This window comes from Protopterus annectens, chromosome 9.part0 (assembly GCF_019279795.1).
Source record: "Protopterus annectens isolate FY-2018-M chromosome 9.part0, PAN1.0, whole genome shotgun sequence".
NCBI lineage: Eukaryota > Metazoa > Chordata > Ceratodontiformes > Protopteridae > Protopterus > Protopterus annectens.
The window spans coordinates 97,245,142-97,261,613 of record NC_056743.1 but is presented as its reverse complement, the minus strand read 5'-3'; the positions used below and the strand labels follow the sequence as shown (position 1 = coordinate 97,261,613).

The 16,472-nt window shown below is 44.3% G+C and overlaps 1 protein-coding gene across 1 annotated transcript in view; it reads left to right on the top strand.

The window, feature by feature from the left end:
* Window positions 1–16,472, top strand: part of TPCN2 (two pore segment channel 2) — a 1,483,468-nt gene that overhangs the window by 451,348 nt on the left and 1,015,648 nt on the right. The gene's annotated exons all lie outside the window — the stretch shown is intronic.

The following is a 16,472-nucleotide window of genomic DNA, read 5'->3' as shown; positions in this document are numbered from 1 at the left end:
TATATATACATATATATATATATATATATATATATAGATAGCTATATAGATATATAAAATGCCTCTTGTTGTTTTTATTTTACTTATTACTGTTTGGGAGCGCCACCATTTTCCATCCTATCTCTACCGCACCATAACCACATGTCTTTGATCTTCCTTTTTTCAGTGCGTTCTCATGTGAAAGTCATACCTACATTGTTAGAAAAAGCAGGTGGCTCCTCTTTGGGATCTTAACTTTGTGTTGGAAAAACTTTTAATCTTGCTCTATTTGAAGCAGCGCATCAGCCTAACTGTAGGTTCTAAACATGGAATGCAGTGTTACTTATTGCTCTGATCTCTGTAAAAACAGTATATAAGTTGCAAACTCTTATGGTAGGTCAACCTTGTCTCATTTTCCACAGAGGTAGGGTTTCTTTCAGAAATTTTCCTTTAATGCTTAAAGTATACTAATTTATTGTTAGCCAAGCTCTTCATCTCTCTGTGTCTTCTTTCCGGAACCTAAAAGTGAGGGAGAAAAGATGCTTCATTATTTGGATGGCCACAAACAACTCTGGTACTATCTTGACTGAGCAAAATCTTTTAGTAACTTGTCAGTTATTCATCTGTTTTGACAGGAAGAAAAAAGGGCAATCTGCTGCAGAAAAGACTTTCCAAATGGTTGTCTCATTTTCATACTTTACCTTTTGTTATACCCATCTCGGTAGGAGAATTCCAGGCAGGGTGAAGGTTCATTTTCCTAGGTGCATGGCTTCATCTGTGGCTTTTTATAAATGGCTTGAGTCTAGAAGCATTCTGTTAATGGCAAGTTGGTCCACTGTACTTTAATTTACAAAATATTACAAACTAGTTTCCATCACCAGATCTGGGATTTGCTAAGACCATTCTTCAGGAGACCTGGATTTCCTGCACATTCATCAATTTGATCACAGCTGCAGTAGCCTTAGGTTATGGGTTTATATCCTGCCAAAGAGTATAATAGCCACTCAGCTTCCAAAGCTTCTTGGCGCCTGCCACACATTCAAATTATCGGTCAGTCTTGAGCTGAGCTGAATCAAATGCTTTGGGCACCAAGCCCTGCAGATAGAAACTGTACTGAGGCTTTTGAAGATTGATGCTTGACTTGTGATGTTCCTTTGCTGGACAGATAACGTCCCTTTGGCAGAAAGGCCTTCCATTTTAAAAATTGTTTAGCAACACTTTCCTGTTCAGGAAAGTTATTTTAAATATAGGACTATGTGTTTCAACAAACTGTCACAGCATTTTATTGTACTTTTAAACAAGAAATAAAAGAAACAGAAAAACTAGTGGTCTTAAAACTTTGTTTATGAGCTCAGTCACAATAATTCCCAAAAATCATGAAAACTAAGTAGTGTGCAAAGCATCTAGTCTTTATTCATCAAAGACAAGTGATCTTCGGTAACAAAAATTAGAAATATTTTACAATGTTAAACATATCACCTTTTATACACTTAGAAGTAGGTGTGGAAAATTATGTATTGTTTAATGTTAAACCAGCCTATTCAAGGCAAGCAGTATATACAGGGCCATAAAAATTGCATTTTAGAACAGCAAGTATCCACCTACACACAGCACTACTGATTACGTCAAACTAAATTCTAGTTGAGGAAAATGGTACCTATTTATCTGCAACCCACAAATCGGGTATTAAGAAAAGCACAACATACACATAAAAAGACAGACTTTTAACTAAAATCTCTTTTGGCTAACTAATAAAATAAAGCCTTCATCAGGTCTGTGACAGGAACTAAAATGATATGCATGGGTACTGGAGTAAAAAGAATTAACTAGATTTATACAAGAAAGAGCACATCACTATCTAACCATAAACATTATCTTAACTAGTACACTATAATGTATATATGTTTAATCATATTAGCATTGTCGCCGCACAGTTAGACGTTGCCCGTTCTGTTCTCAGAGCGTCTTTTGTGTGGCGACATGCGTTTACAGGCGTTCCTTTGTTGAAGGTTGTGTTAGGCCCAGCAAGCCAGCATGTAAACCTCTACTGCCAATCATTAGCGGAGCGGAGTTCCGCTGTGGCGACCCCTAACCGGGAAAAGCCAAAAGACACAAACAGTGTGTAGAAAAACTAAGTTATTTATAGCTCAGAAAAAATGTCAGGGAATCTGAATCATCTTTGCTCCGTGGGACCTATTGAAGTTGTTACATACAGTACCACAGTCATGTGGTACATCAACAAGCAAGGAGGAACCAGGTAGGACCCTCTTTGCAAGTTTGCCATGTTAGCTTGGGATATAGTGTCATGTAACTGTCACAATCTACAAGCATCCGTCATTCCATCAGAGCTACATTGTGTGGCAGACAAGCTGAGCAGGAAAGTGACCGTCCCTAACCAATGGAAATGAGATCTGGGGTCTTCCAAGATTTGATCTTTCTTGCCTCCTTTCTGAACAGTCAGCTGGCAAGATTCTGCTTCAGATATCATTCACACAAACTAGCAGGCACGTATGGCTGATGCAACGGCCAAAAATCAACAGCAGATTTTTCAGAGGAAAGGCCAGCACCACAGGACATTTGAAGCAATAGAAGATTTATTTTAAAAATTGCATCATAATACATATAATTCAGACCGGTTTCGGCATGTAGCCTTTGTCAGTGATGAAGGCTACATGCTGAAACCAATCTGAAGTATATGTATTGTGATACATTATTAAATTAAATCTTCAATTGTTTCAAACGTCCTGTGGTGCTGGACTTACCTTTGAAAAAACTGATATTCATGCAAGAAGGCCTGGAAGACAGATGCATTTTCTTTTCCTTGGAGGGGAATCTTCTTGTTTGCTTTTTCATCCTTTTCCACTGATATCCAGGGTACTTCTGAAGTTTTGGAAGGACTCCCCCCAAAGCACTGTGGGGAGTCCTTTCTGGCTCAGGCAACAGTGTCTCTCCCTTCTTTTGGAAGTGGCCAGGTGTAGCTACAAAATTCCACACAGACTGAATCTACTCACACAAGATTGTGTGTGAGATACACTCTCAACCCCAATCAACTTTAATTGACTGTCTTGATGAAAGGGTCTTAATTCCCATTAGGTACCTGTTTACTGAGGATATGCAACAGGTACTAATGGTGACAAGAAAGCCTGCTACTAAATTCAGTATATTAGCAAATTGAAAGATTTTCTAGTTGGTTCCAGCAACATAACCAGCACCCATATAGGGCTAGTTGATGTTGCTGTTGCAGTATTCATCAGGTTTGATTTCCTGCCAAGGATAGACCTATGTCCAGCCAGTATAGCAAAGCCTTTATATCCTCACATCCTCTTATGTCAGGCATATGCTGGCATAGGGCATAAAGTTGATGTACACATGCTAAATGCTCAGAATTGTTTGCCTCGAGTCGGAATGCTGTAGTTGAGCGTCACTCTGAACTCTCTTCTCTGTGCTGGTTTCTACCAAGTCCTTTACAGATAAGTGCATTGTTGAGATTTCCTCTTTTTTTTTTTTTTTTATACTTAGGGTTCATGCTATCCAGGAAAGGAAAACATCAGTGTGGGATGTCAAGTCCCCATTAAGACCATCACAAGAACTGTTAATTCTACCCAAGTGCTTCACACGATTATACTCAGTGTACCATTTGTCAGGATCTTGTTCTCAAAACTTTTTCAGCCGTCTGCCTTCATCCTTTACTTTGAGAAGCAATGTCTCCAACTTTTAACCCAGGGTACCATGGATGAATCTGCCCACCCTGAAGTACAACAGTCTCTTAAAAAGAACGAAATTTCTATGACTTGCTGCTGTCCAGCTTCTGCCTGTCATCTCTCTTGAGGCGGATAAAGACTCCAGAGGCTGCCCATTGTGAGCACTGGATGTTCTTCGTGTTTCAGGGTAGCCCTCGGCTGGCCTGAATACCAGAGGCTTAGTATTTCTGCATCAGTTGCTTTTGCTTCAGGACTGACGTCAGGTCATCAGTAGTATAAAGTAAGGCAGCAAACGCCATTACATCAGTCTTTCTTGCCATGGAACCCGAAGCAGAAGCTATTCACACTAGTGCCAGTCGGCTGCTACCTGAGTTTTGTCTACCAATTTAAAGTTGAAGTCTTTTAAAGCTAAGTATCCCATTGGGGATCCTTTTTTCCTGCACTAACCAGTGTCAGAAAAAGTTAACAATTGTCTCTTCTATGGAAAGCAAATACCACACCAAGACTTTCATTCTTACTGCATCACTTGTTTAGGCCCAGACCATTATGTCCCCCGCTGTTGCTTTTGTGCTTTGTACAGTGCCAGAACTATCCATCGTTGGGCCCTTATTGTAGCTAGATATTTTCACTTACAGTCCTTGAACTCCGATATGGCTTCGGTAAGCCATCCGGCAGCAGATCTTCTGAAAAAACGTAAAGATAAAGACAGACTGCACAGGTCCAAACCTACCGACGATGCTTCCGTTAAAATAGTCATCAGTTCTCCGGTCCTCAGTGAGGTGGTTTTTGCAGCCCCTGATGCCTGCTTCTGCGGAATCACAGGCTGCTACTCAGACCCTTTTGGTGTCCGGTATGCCGCAAATCTAGTCTTCCACTAAGGATCCTGCGGTCGTTGCTACCTTGGATGGGTACAGAGCCGCTGAGCAGGCACCGGCTTGCGAGGAAGTCCTTCGGACTACCGATTCTCAACTTAAATTGATGTCTTCTTTCGTGACTACTGTTCTTTCGAAAAGTACCGAGTTTCTTACAACTAGGGTACTAACCACACCCAAGACACTGACAACCCAGTGTTAGGCACGTGCTTCTTTGCCTCCGTCTCAAATGCTTAAAATGGCAGAAGACCTTATCATGCTGATCAGGGGAAGCCAAGCTACCCCCTCCAAAAGGAAGAGATCTGTCCCCTGTAGTTTTGTCTGAACAAGAGTCAGATGACTCTGATTCATCTGAATATGAAGATATGCAGCCTCTCTGTACTTATGAGTATTCTGATGAAGCGGATTCCATCCCTTACTCCTCTCCCCCAGAGGATTTTTCCTTTTGGGAAACTCTTCATACCTTAAGGGAGCATTTCTAATGGGAGAGTCAGGACTACCCCCAGTCTAAAACCCGAGCAGTAGATAGATGGGGTAAAAAAAGTGTACACATCAGCTACTCTTGCTGTTGGTGTACTAAATTTCCATATGCGAAAATTTCAGTAACTTACCCTGGAACTCCTCAAACAAAGAATGTCTTCCTTTCCTGTTTGTGCAGGAACTAGAGAGTTACAAGAGTTGATGCATTCTGTAAGTCAAGTAACTAAACACACCTTCCACTGTGGTTTTGACACTCTAGAAACTTCTTGCAGGGCAGTAGTCACCGGATCTGTCATTAGAAGGCATACATGGCTTAAGGAACAGCCCTTGCCACAACTTGTCAAACCTAAATTGTTTGTCTCCTTGCACAAAGACAGCTTATTTGGCACCACGGCAGAAGAGGTCTTAAAAAAGATGGAAGAAAAAGCAAAATCTATGCAGACAGTTAAGGATTTCTTATGGGTCTAGCCACCCAGGTTCAGCAGGCATTGTCCCACCAAGCAGTGGTCCTTACTCCCCCCTAAGCCAGTCCAGCCCAGACCCTGGGGAATCTGGTTCAGCAGGCATTGTCCCACCAAGCACTGGTCCTTTCCTGCTCCCCCTAAGCCAGTCCAGCCCAGACCCTGGGGAATCGGACCCCCCCCCCCCCCAGACAGCAGTCACAGGGGAATGCAGAGATCTAAGCACTGGACTACCTCCACTTCAAAACAAGGGAGTTGTAAGCCCATTCCCTTATGGTAAGTACTCACAATGACTCACCTCCCCCACCCCCTCCCTCTGCCCAAATTCAATTACACCTAGGAGGAAAACTCTTAAATGCAAGCACATGGGCCACCATTACCAACGGCTGCTGGGTACTCAACATGGTGTCCCAGAGATACAAATTTTCTTTCCACACCCTTCCTACCCCAAAAGGGTTCCCAAATCTGGCTCCAAACCAGTGGGCAGAGGCACAAAAGCAAGCCCTTTCCCTGCTCTCTATGAGAGCAGTAGAGCATGTTCCTGCAGAACAGAGAGGCCAAGGTTTCTACTCAAACCTTTTTCTGGTACCCAGAAAAGAGGGCACCTGGCGCCCCATACTCTGTCCATTCACCTTCCTGGTGATCCCAAAATTCAAAATGGTCACCCTCCAGCAGCTGCTACCCATGCTCTCCAAGGATGCTTGGCTAGCCACCCTAGATCTAAAAGAGGCCTATCTCCATAGTCCTATCAGGGAATTGTACAGGAAATATCTCCGTTTCAGGGTAGGATCTCAGCACTTTCAGTTCTCTCCGCTTCCCTTTGGCTTATTTACTGCTCCGAGAGTTTTCACAAAATGTCTGGCTCCGGCCATTGCCTTTTGCAGACAAAGGAATATCCAGATTTACCCATACTTAGATGACTGCCTATTTCTGGCAGACAGCCAGGAAAAGCTGCTCAAGCACCTGGCCTTTTGTAAAGTCCCTACTAACCTCCCTAGGGTACACAGTCAATGAAAAGAAATCCAAACTGGTGCCCACCCAAAGGATTATATTTCTGGGACCGAGCCTGGACACAGTATTTCAGATGGCATTCCTTTCACCAGAAAAGCAAAATGTTCTGACAGCCTACTCCTTTCAACTAGCCACCCGACCTCAGCTATCTGCAAGGAAGATCCTGCAAGCTCTGAGGTTCATGGCATCTTACGTACTACTCATTCCATATGCCAGGCTGCGTATGAGGAAACTTCAATGGTACCTAAAAAGCCTTTGGTGTCAACCCTCTCAAGACCTGGAGACTTATACTTATAATTCGTTGCCTCAGAAAAGATTTTCTTTGGTGGGCATCAGCATGCTCCCACAACAAGGGACTACCTTTCTCACCACCTCTTGCCTCCCAGATCCTCACCACAGATGCATCAGACTATGCCTGGGGTGCACACCTGGATAGTAGGTGCATAGAGGGCCAATAGAGCCCACAGCAAATCCTTCTGCACATCAGCCAAAAAGAGATGGTTTGTCCAGCACGCCTTGATGGCTTTCAAGCCCCTTCTCTCCCCAGGGGCTCTCCTGATCAAAGCAGACAACACCACTGTAATGTGGTATATCAACAAGCAGGGAGAGACTCGCTCATACTCTCTATGCAGGCTGACCATGACCCTTTGGCACACAGCCTCTGCCATGCAACTTCACCTGTTAGCACAGTTTCTAACAGGATCTCTCAACTCTCTGGCAGACCAGTTAAGTAGAAATCTTCTGCACCCACAAGTGCCAGCTCAACAGAAGAATCTTCGCCCTAATAACTCGGAAATGGAGCGTCCCGAAGGTCGACCTCTTTGCCTCCCAAACCAACCATCAGCTCGGCAAAGTCTGCAACAGGGAGCATCACTGCATGGCTTGGAAAGTGGATACCCTGTCCTTTCAATCTATTGGTCTATGCCTTTCCTCCACTACCTCTCATCCCCAGGGTACTGCTCAAAATAAAGGAGGAAAAACCAAGGACAATTCTTATAGCTCCAGACTGGCCTTGCCAGCACTGGTACCCCTTGCTGCGCAGCCTGTCCCCCTGCCACCATGACATCTTCCTCAGATTCCAAACCTCCTCACCCAGAGGAAAGGGGAATTCATACATCCCCCAATTGCAGACACTCAAGTTTGGCAGCTTGGCTTATTCCCTAACCCCCCCCCCCCGATCAATCTGCCAACCTCCGTAAACAGTTTCTAGATGTTCTACTAGAAAGTCGTATGTTGACAAATGGAAAAGGTTCTGCACCTGGATTCAGGCTAAGCCAGCTAATAGGGCACAGCCCTCCCTCCCTCCCTCCCTCTCATCCTGTATTACTTGGCTGACCTACTACACAGTGGCTTTTTCCTCTATTAAAATTCATGCCTCTGCTATCTCTGCTCATTTTCCCACTGAGCATCCCCTTTTCTCACCTCCCTTGATCAAGCAGTTCCTAAAAGGGGCTAGCAACTTGAGGCCACCCAGAAGAGCACCAACCCCATCTTGGGACCTTAAATTTGTGTTGGAAAAGCTCACCCTGCCCCCCTTCAAACCAGCTTCTTCTGCAGAGCTAAAATTTCTCTCTTGGAAGACTGCTTTCCTTCTGGCCATCACTTCAGCCAGAAGAGTCTCCAAGCCGCAAGCACTCCTGGCTTTGGAAACCTTCATCACCTTTCATGCTGACAAGGGTATCCCTCAGGACTAATACAGCTCACAACCACTCGAAAGTCTTGAAAGAAAACCAAGCATGGCCAAGGTGGTGTCCTGTGTGGCTCTCAACCAATCCATTCATTTGCCTACCTTTTTTCCTAAACTATCTAGATGTGCACAGATAGCTCAGATTCTATCTAGACAGGACTAAATCCTTCAGAAAGTCTGATCAATTGCTGGTTAGCTTTGCTACAGGAGCAGAAGGCAAAGCCATCTCTAAACAAACCATTTCCAGATGGATAGCACACTGCATCCATTTCTGCTACAAACAACATGGAAAGCCTCCCTCAAGGGGGTCAGGACTCACTCCACCAGAGCAGCCTCCACCTCTGCAGCTTTCCTCAGAGGAGTCCCCACCAGGGACATCCTGGAGGCTGCCACCTAGACATCTGTTCGCACTTTTACCAAACATTACCACCTACCTCTCTTCTCCAAATCCAGGGCAGGGTTTGCCTCTGCAGTCTTGCAGGGCATCCTCGCCCAGCCCCTAGTGTCCTTGACTCTGTACGCCCATTTTCTCAGCTTTGGGAATCAACCCAAATGTGATGACTGCAACGGTGAAGCACGAAGAACATAGTACAGTTGTGTACACTTACCGTAAATGTAGATGTTCAAGTGTATTCACTGTTGCAGTCCTGGTTTCCCTCCCTCCATCCCCCTTTTTTATTCCCTTTCCTTACAAGGGGCATATTGGTATTTACTTTCTACTGGTGGGGTTCTTCCACCAGAACCTGGCTCCTACTTGAGGGCTCCTGACAGGTTAGGGCAAGAAAAACTGATGTAATGGCCTTGGCTGCTGTACTTTATACTACTGATGACCTAACGTCAGTCTTGAAGCGACAGCAACCAACGCAGAAATAGTAAACCTCTGGTATTCCGACCAGCCGAGGGCTACCCTGGCAGGGATAACCCACATGTGATGACTGCAACAGTGAATACACTCCTGTACACTTAACGTAAATGTAGATGTTCGACTGTACTTTTCCATTGCTGTGACCCTGCAAGAAGCCATTTCCATGCTGGCATCTGACATGTACTCTGAGGCTGTACAAATGCTTTCATAGATGTTAAGGGGGGCCCATGGCAATGATTTCTGAAGGTCCTAGGGGTATTCATGAGATTCTTGTTCGGGAAGAGGTTCCTAGTACCCTTATTGAATCTGGCCATGGCTCTGAGCCCCCTAAGTTGGTCAAAGCTGACGTCCCGTTAAAGAAGCAGAAAACTAAACATATTTCTCCCATTGCAAGGATCCTCAGATGGAATGGTAGATATCTATCCAGGGTTTGTTTAATGCCTGGTGGCCTTGAGGACCCCTCAGGGGTCATCTATTTCTGTTTCTCTTTGGTCTTCTACTTCAGCCGAAAGGACTAGGGAATCTAGTTCTTAGGATGGATAAGGAAGTAGATTCAGGAGATTAATCCTTTTCCTACTCCTCACAGATGACTCTTTTCCTTAGACGATTTGTCCTTTGGGGGCACTGGTTTGCATGATGGAGCCTTTTAAATGGGATTGCTTCCAGGTCTCTGACACTGAAAAAAAAAATGAGTGGTTAAAAATGGAATCTCCTAAACCTTCTGCTGTTCCTTTGTTAGATATTTTGTTGGATACATTTGTAGCTGCCTCTTTGGCTCTTTATTCCCATTCTCCAGCTCCTAAGAAGCCTGACCATTTTTATAAGATGCCTGAGGCCTTTAAGTAGCTTCACAGGTGTATTTCAGGTCCTTATTTGATCTCTGTTTGCTGACAAACCAGCAAAGCTTTTATACTTTTCCAAAATTCTCCCTTTAAAAACAGTTTCTGCCTCTGGAGAGGACGGGGCAAAAGGTTAACACTTCTGCTACTCCTGCTTTCAAGCCCATAAATCAAACTCGTATGACCAGGATAACCTGGTATATTTTGGCCTTTTTGTATCAACTTGAGGGGGGGGTGCTGGACCTTCCTGACTGAAGGTAAGACTACTGCCCTCTCCTTATTGAATTCTACTTCACAGTTAGCATGTCACTCTGTCAAGTGTAGTTATGATGCACCTGATGCATCCTCTAGAACTGCTGCTTCAGGTTCAGTTATAAGGAGGTACTCTTGACTTCACCTTCAGGCTTTTTGTGATTATATTAAGACCAGGCTCCTAGATACTCCCTTGAACAATCATTTTCTATGTGGTACAGCTGCTACTGACTTGTTTAAGATTCTACAAGACAAAGGTAATGTTCAGGATCTTGAACAAATTTTGGTTTCATCATCTCCATATTTAAGTGAACTTATTCTTTCAAGTCTCCCTTTGTTCCTAGGCAACCTTGTCAGCCTTGTAAAGTGAAAAGGCTTGTTAAGCACATGTTCTTTGATAAACCCACCCAGACTTCTAAAAGTGCAAAAGCTCTGTTTTCAGGACAAATCTGCCTCCATCTGACATGTACCCCCCCACACACACACACACACACACATTCTCATGTCGTTCTCAACCTCCTCCAGACCAACTTCCTCATTTTTCTGAATCCCAAGTGGGAACAAGGTTTTACAACAGAATTTTTCTCATTCCCAGAAAAAAGGTGTCATGGGATCTTATCTTAGACCTCTCCATTCTCAGCACTTTCTAAAGATTCCTTCTTTCCATATGCTTTCCCTCCAAACTCTGTTTCCATTGTCACTTCCACAGGCCTTTATGGTCTAGACCCTATTGATGCCTATCTTCATATTCCCATTCACCCTGTCTTCAGAAAGTCTTTAAGTTATTTTGTTTCTTCCTCTCATTACATTTCTCTGCTTTGCCCTTTGGTCTTTCTATGGCTCCAGGGGTATTCAGCAATGTCTGGCCCCACATGATAGCTTTTTTGCAGGCTTCAAGGGCTCCAGATGTTCCCATATTTGGATGACCTGCTTCTTCAGGTTCCCTCTCCAAGCTTCTGCGGGACCTGCAGTTCACCAGTCTTCTGTGCAATCTGTGATTCACCATCATGTCTCAAGAAGTCAATTCTTACTCAAGACCACATTTTTCTCTGTTGCCGAATCCAAACCATTTCAATGTTGGCTTCTCTTCCTTCCCCCAAGGTTCTGTCTCTGACCACCTGCTTTCCAGTCTCTGCTTCCCCTGTCTCTCATTCGTGCAAACAAATTTCTCAGAGCCTTGGAGAGTAGTTCATGGCATCTACCATTCCCATGTGTCCCTTTGCCAAACTTCATATGAGGAAGCTTCAGCGGTACCGAAAGAGAGTTTTGATCCAGCATTGTCACAGTCTGGAATTTGCGGTTTCCTTACTACTATGTTGCTACTTTCATTGGTAGATTTGAGAGACTACCATCAATCCATGCCTGCTTTTTCAGACTCCTACCCGTACTCCAGAGCTGTTCAGACACTTATCTAGGATGGGGAGCATCCAACAGTCTGAAGGTTCAGGATCTATGGCCCCTTCATCAGATGTCAAACCACATCAACATACAAGGGGTGAGGGTGCTCATTCTTGCTGTTCAGGACTTCCGTTGTCTTTGGTCTCCAGGCCCTGTAAAGGTCTATACACACAACACCACAGTCATGTGAACATAAGCAAATGGGGGTCACAAGGTTTTAACTTCTTTGTAGACTAGCCTTGCAAGCCTGGGGCGTCTCTCTACCATCAGGTACCCTTCAGGCTGTTTACATCTCTTCAGAATGCAGCAGTGTTGCAGACTTCCTGAGCAGGTCCAGGATGCAACCTCATGAATGGATGCTTCACAGAGAGGTGTTTGTGGACATAATACATCAGAGAGAATACTCCTCAAGTGATTTGGCTTGCCTCCTATCTGAACAGGCAACTTCCTCATTTCTGTTCCATAGTCCTAAGTTTTTTATCTTTGAAGGTAGATGCCATGTCCCTTTTCTTGGAAGGGAACGTTTCTGTGCTTACCCTCTTCTTCCTCTGCTTCTCAGGGTCCTGTACAAGATTAGGAAGGACTCCCCCAGAATCCTGCTATTTTGGCTTCCTTTTGTCCCAGACTGCACTGTTTCCCCCCTTCTTTCATATGGCCAATCATCACAAGTTCTTCATTGGATGGATCTCCTCACACAAGACAAAAGGGTCTCTACTTCTTCCTCACTTAAACAGCCTTCACTTGACACTTTGGGTGATAGGGTTTTCATCTGTTTTAGACAAAACTTTTCTGAGGATGTTTTTAGGTTCTGCAGGAGGTAAGGAAATCCACCACCAGAAAATCCTATATGTTTAAATGGAAGAGATATTCTGTTTCTTAAGCATCACCAGAATCTTTAATCAGTGGGAGTCCCTTTGGTTCTTTCTTTGTGAACTGATGCATTCTGTCCTAGCTTGTCTGTTAAACCTTTCTGTTCTGCAGTCTGTGCTCGTCTGCCATTGAACACACTGTTGGCATCTCATTCTGAGGTCAAATAATTTCTTAAAGGTGTCCTTCATATCAGCCCCCCAGGAAAACCTATTCTTCCATATTGGAACCTTAATTTTGCTCTTGAAAAGTTGATCTTACTTCAGCCAGGAGAGTTTCTGAACTTCAGGCCCTGATTGCGGTTCTTCCCTTTTTGGTTTTTCATAGGGTTAGTGTGTGTCTGTCTTATAAGCCTTTTATGCCCAAAGTGGTCCGTGAGTTGTCTTTATCAGTCTGTCCAGCTTTCTTCCTTTTTTTCTTCCCTGCAGTCTGTTAGTGGGAAGGTTCTTCACACCTTTGATCTACATAGCTTAGGTATTTGGATAAGAAAAAGGCTATCTGCAAATCTGAGCAGCTTTTTTTTTTTCAAACCAGGATGTTGGGTTTGGCAGTTTTTAAGCAAACCATCTCCTCCTGGATTTCTAAGGCTATTTCCTTTTCTTCTTTTAATGATAAACAGCTTTTTGGTTCACTTCGAGCTCAGTCTGTGAGGGCAGTAGTCTCTTCTGGATCTTCCTTCAGAAGCTTGGATACTAAATCCATCTTTGAAGCTGATACTTGGTCCTCTCTCCACGTTTTAATGTTATTTCCAGAGCCAGGACTATCTTGCATTGGTTTGCAGAGGGATCCTCTGTGCTTTCCTCCTCCTATCCTTTACAGTGGCTTTTTTAGTCTGCCACATGTGAGGAGTACTGCAACAGTGATTTGACATAGTACAGCTGTGTAAAATCTTGATGTCCTTTTCACTAGCCGCGGTGGTGCAGCGGTAGCATTTTCACCTCACAGCAAGAGGTTCTCCCATTCGATTCTCGGCTGGAGCGCCTTCTGTGTGGAGTCTGCATGTCCTCTCCGCCGTCGAGTGGCGTTCGAAAGACATGCATGAATGGGTGTGCCTTCTTTGAAGGTTGGGTGTCGGGCTGGCACCTCGGCACCATAAAAATCAACTGCCAATTATTAGCGGACCGGCGTTCCACTGTGACGACCCCTAACAGGGAAAAGCTGAAAGAAGAACAACAGTAGATGTCCTTTTCACTGTTGCAATATTCAGTTCCTCCATCTTGCCCCCTTTTCCCTATTCTATTGGTAACATTTTGCTGGGTGGGCGTCTTTGTCTACTTGCCCTATTTTTGTTCTGTTTCTCTTTCCCTTAGGATGTGCAGGTTGTCTCCTGGGGCACTTAATTTCTGAGTATTGAGTGAGCGTATGTCATCTTTATGTCCTATGCCTGTGTTGGGAGCATACACTTAACGTGTGATGCTGGAAGAATGTAAAGGCTTTGTTATACTGGTTGGGCATTGGCCTATCTTTGGCAGGGAATCCCACATATGGTAAGTACTTGAACTGTGAAAAGGACATTGGGCATCTACTGTTATGTTAAGATTTTTTATGCAACTGTACTTTTCTCTGGTTTTACAATGTTTGAGTGAGGAACTAACCAATGGCCGTTTTTACTGCTCCAGCAAGGTTCATTTATCTGGCATTTCAGCATGTCAGCTTAGATCTTCATCTTTAAATGCATTCACATTTCAGAATGATTTTGAAAGGGGTTTTGCATAAGAGGCTACCAAAAAAACCTGTGGCCCCCTGTGACATCCTTCTGTACCAGTAATCACGGTCCCTGACACTGGTGAGGGACAATCATTTGGAACAGAGATACACGCAGTATTTCCAGATGAAGCTCTCTGCACTGATTTCCCTTAAGAGCACACAGGGAACACACTCAGTCCAGGGTCTGGTTTGTTCTCTCTCTCACACACACACTGTACCTCTCTTTCTCTCACTCTCCAGGACCCAAATAAGACTCCCAACTGGTGCAACTATAGAGTTCAGTCCTCAGCCGAGTGTTCCAAGCCAAATTCTCCACCACTCTGTCTGTGAAACCAGTGCTCTTTGACCCTGCTCCAAGTAGCTAACATGCATTCTTTCTCTCTCTCTCTCTCTCACACACACACCCACACAGGCTATAATATACTCAGAAAAGACAGAACCAACAGAAAAGGTGGTGGGGTAGCCTTAATCTATCCCAACTCCATCACAATCTCACCTTTCTCTAAAGACTCCAGAGAGCACCCCTGCATTACCAGGCTATAATTCATACTACACCTTTCAGCCACGTAACTTGGACTGAAGCACTAGAGGCAGAGGTGTGTCCATATTCATTAAGGATATCCACACCTCCAAGCTAGTTTCTCAGCATAATGCATCAGAGTTTATCCATGTGCAACTAACTCTGGGCAAGACCGCAATGCAAATTGTAGCTTGCTGCAGATCCCCCACCATGCCCCAGGATTCCTACTCCTCATTTCTTGATACACTGGAAAATATTAGGGTACAACCTAACACCTTAATAATGGGCGATTTCAAATACCCCACCATTAACTGGGAAAACTACTCCTGTACCAACTCTTGTGCTCAACGTTTTCTGGAATTCATAAATTCCAATGCCTTGGATCAACTTATCCACACCCCCACCAGGGGCAGCAATATCCTAGACCTGGTCATAACCAACATGGCAACCGGTGTTCCACACTAGAGGTCAATTCCTCGTTGGTCAGATCCGACCACAAGCAAATCATCCCAGCCCCCCCCCCCCCCCAATTAGGGAAACTACCATAAATAATTTCTCCAAAGCCAACTTCACGCTTCTTAAGACAGAAATGGCAAACTTCACAACACCCAAGCTGACGGACAATAGAGATACGACTGCTGAATCGTATACAATTGCACTTTATAAGCACTTACACAAGTGCATGGATCGTGCAATCCCTAACAGAACCAAGAAGCTGTCCTCCAAAAAAGGAAGCCAATCTGGTGGTCCCCTGCTATAAACAAACTCTACAACAGAAGAAAGAAACTGTTGCAAAAAAGAGTAAAATCCCATGATTGGAGGAACTCCGTGGTCAGCCTCAGTAAGAAGCGGAGATCCCTCATAAAACCCTCCAAAGCTATTTACGAAAACAAAATCGCCACTGATTATAAAGACAACCACAAAGCATTCTATAGCTATGCCAAGAATCTCAATGGCAACATTCAGATCTGCTCTGAGTTACAGCACAATGACACTAAGTATACAGAACCAACTGATAATTGCCAACATCCTGGCAGATAGGGTCAGTGCTAATTTTACCCCTCTCTCATCCCCTAAAGGGCCCATCTCTGTACTAGAAAAATGCAAAGTACCTGCAATCACAGCTGCACAGGTAAAAAAAAAAAAAAAACACTCTCCAAAGCCAAGAACACAGCATCCATGGGACCTGACAACATCCCAGGCTGCGTTCTACATGAACTACAGAACGAACTGGCACCCCACCTAAGTACCATGTTCAGTCATAGAATCACCTCAGGCTTTATGCCCACTGAATGGTGCACAGCAATGGTTATCCCACTCCACAAAGGGGGAGCCACCACGGACCCCGGGAACTACCGCCCCATTAGCCTGACGAGCGTGGTCTGCAAGGCTATGGAGCATATCATTATGGAACTTCTAAACAATGACATTGGTAATCTCCAGACTCGACCCTACCCAGTTCGGGTTTGTAAAAAGCAGATCATGTCTCCTAAACCTGATAGACTTCTTTGAAGCAGTCACCAAAGCTGTAGATGAGGGTAAGGTGGTACACGCAGCCTATCTAGATCTCGCCAAGGCTTTGGACACCATCCCCCACTCTGGAATTGTAGACAAACTCACTAAACTAGGTATAAATTCCTATGTCACAAGATGGGTTGCCAACTGGCTCACTGACCGAACCCACACTGTGAAAGTAGCAGACTCTAAATCCAACTTCAGACAAGTGACAAGTGGAGTACCACAGGGTTCAGTCCTAGGTCCTGTCCTGTTCGGTATCTACTTCTCTGAAGTACAGCTTAACACAGAAGGTCTTTGGCTAACAAAGTTCGCAGA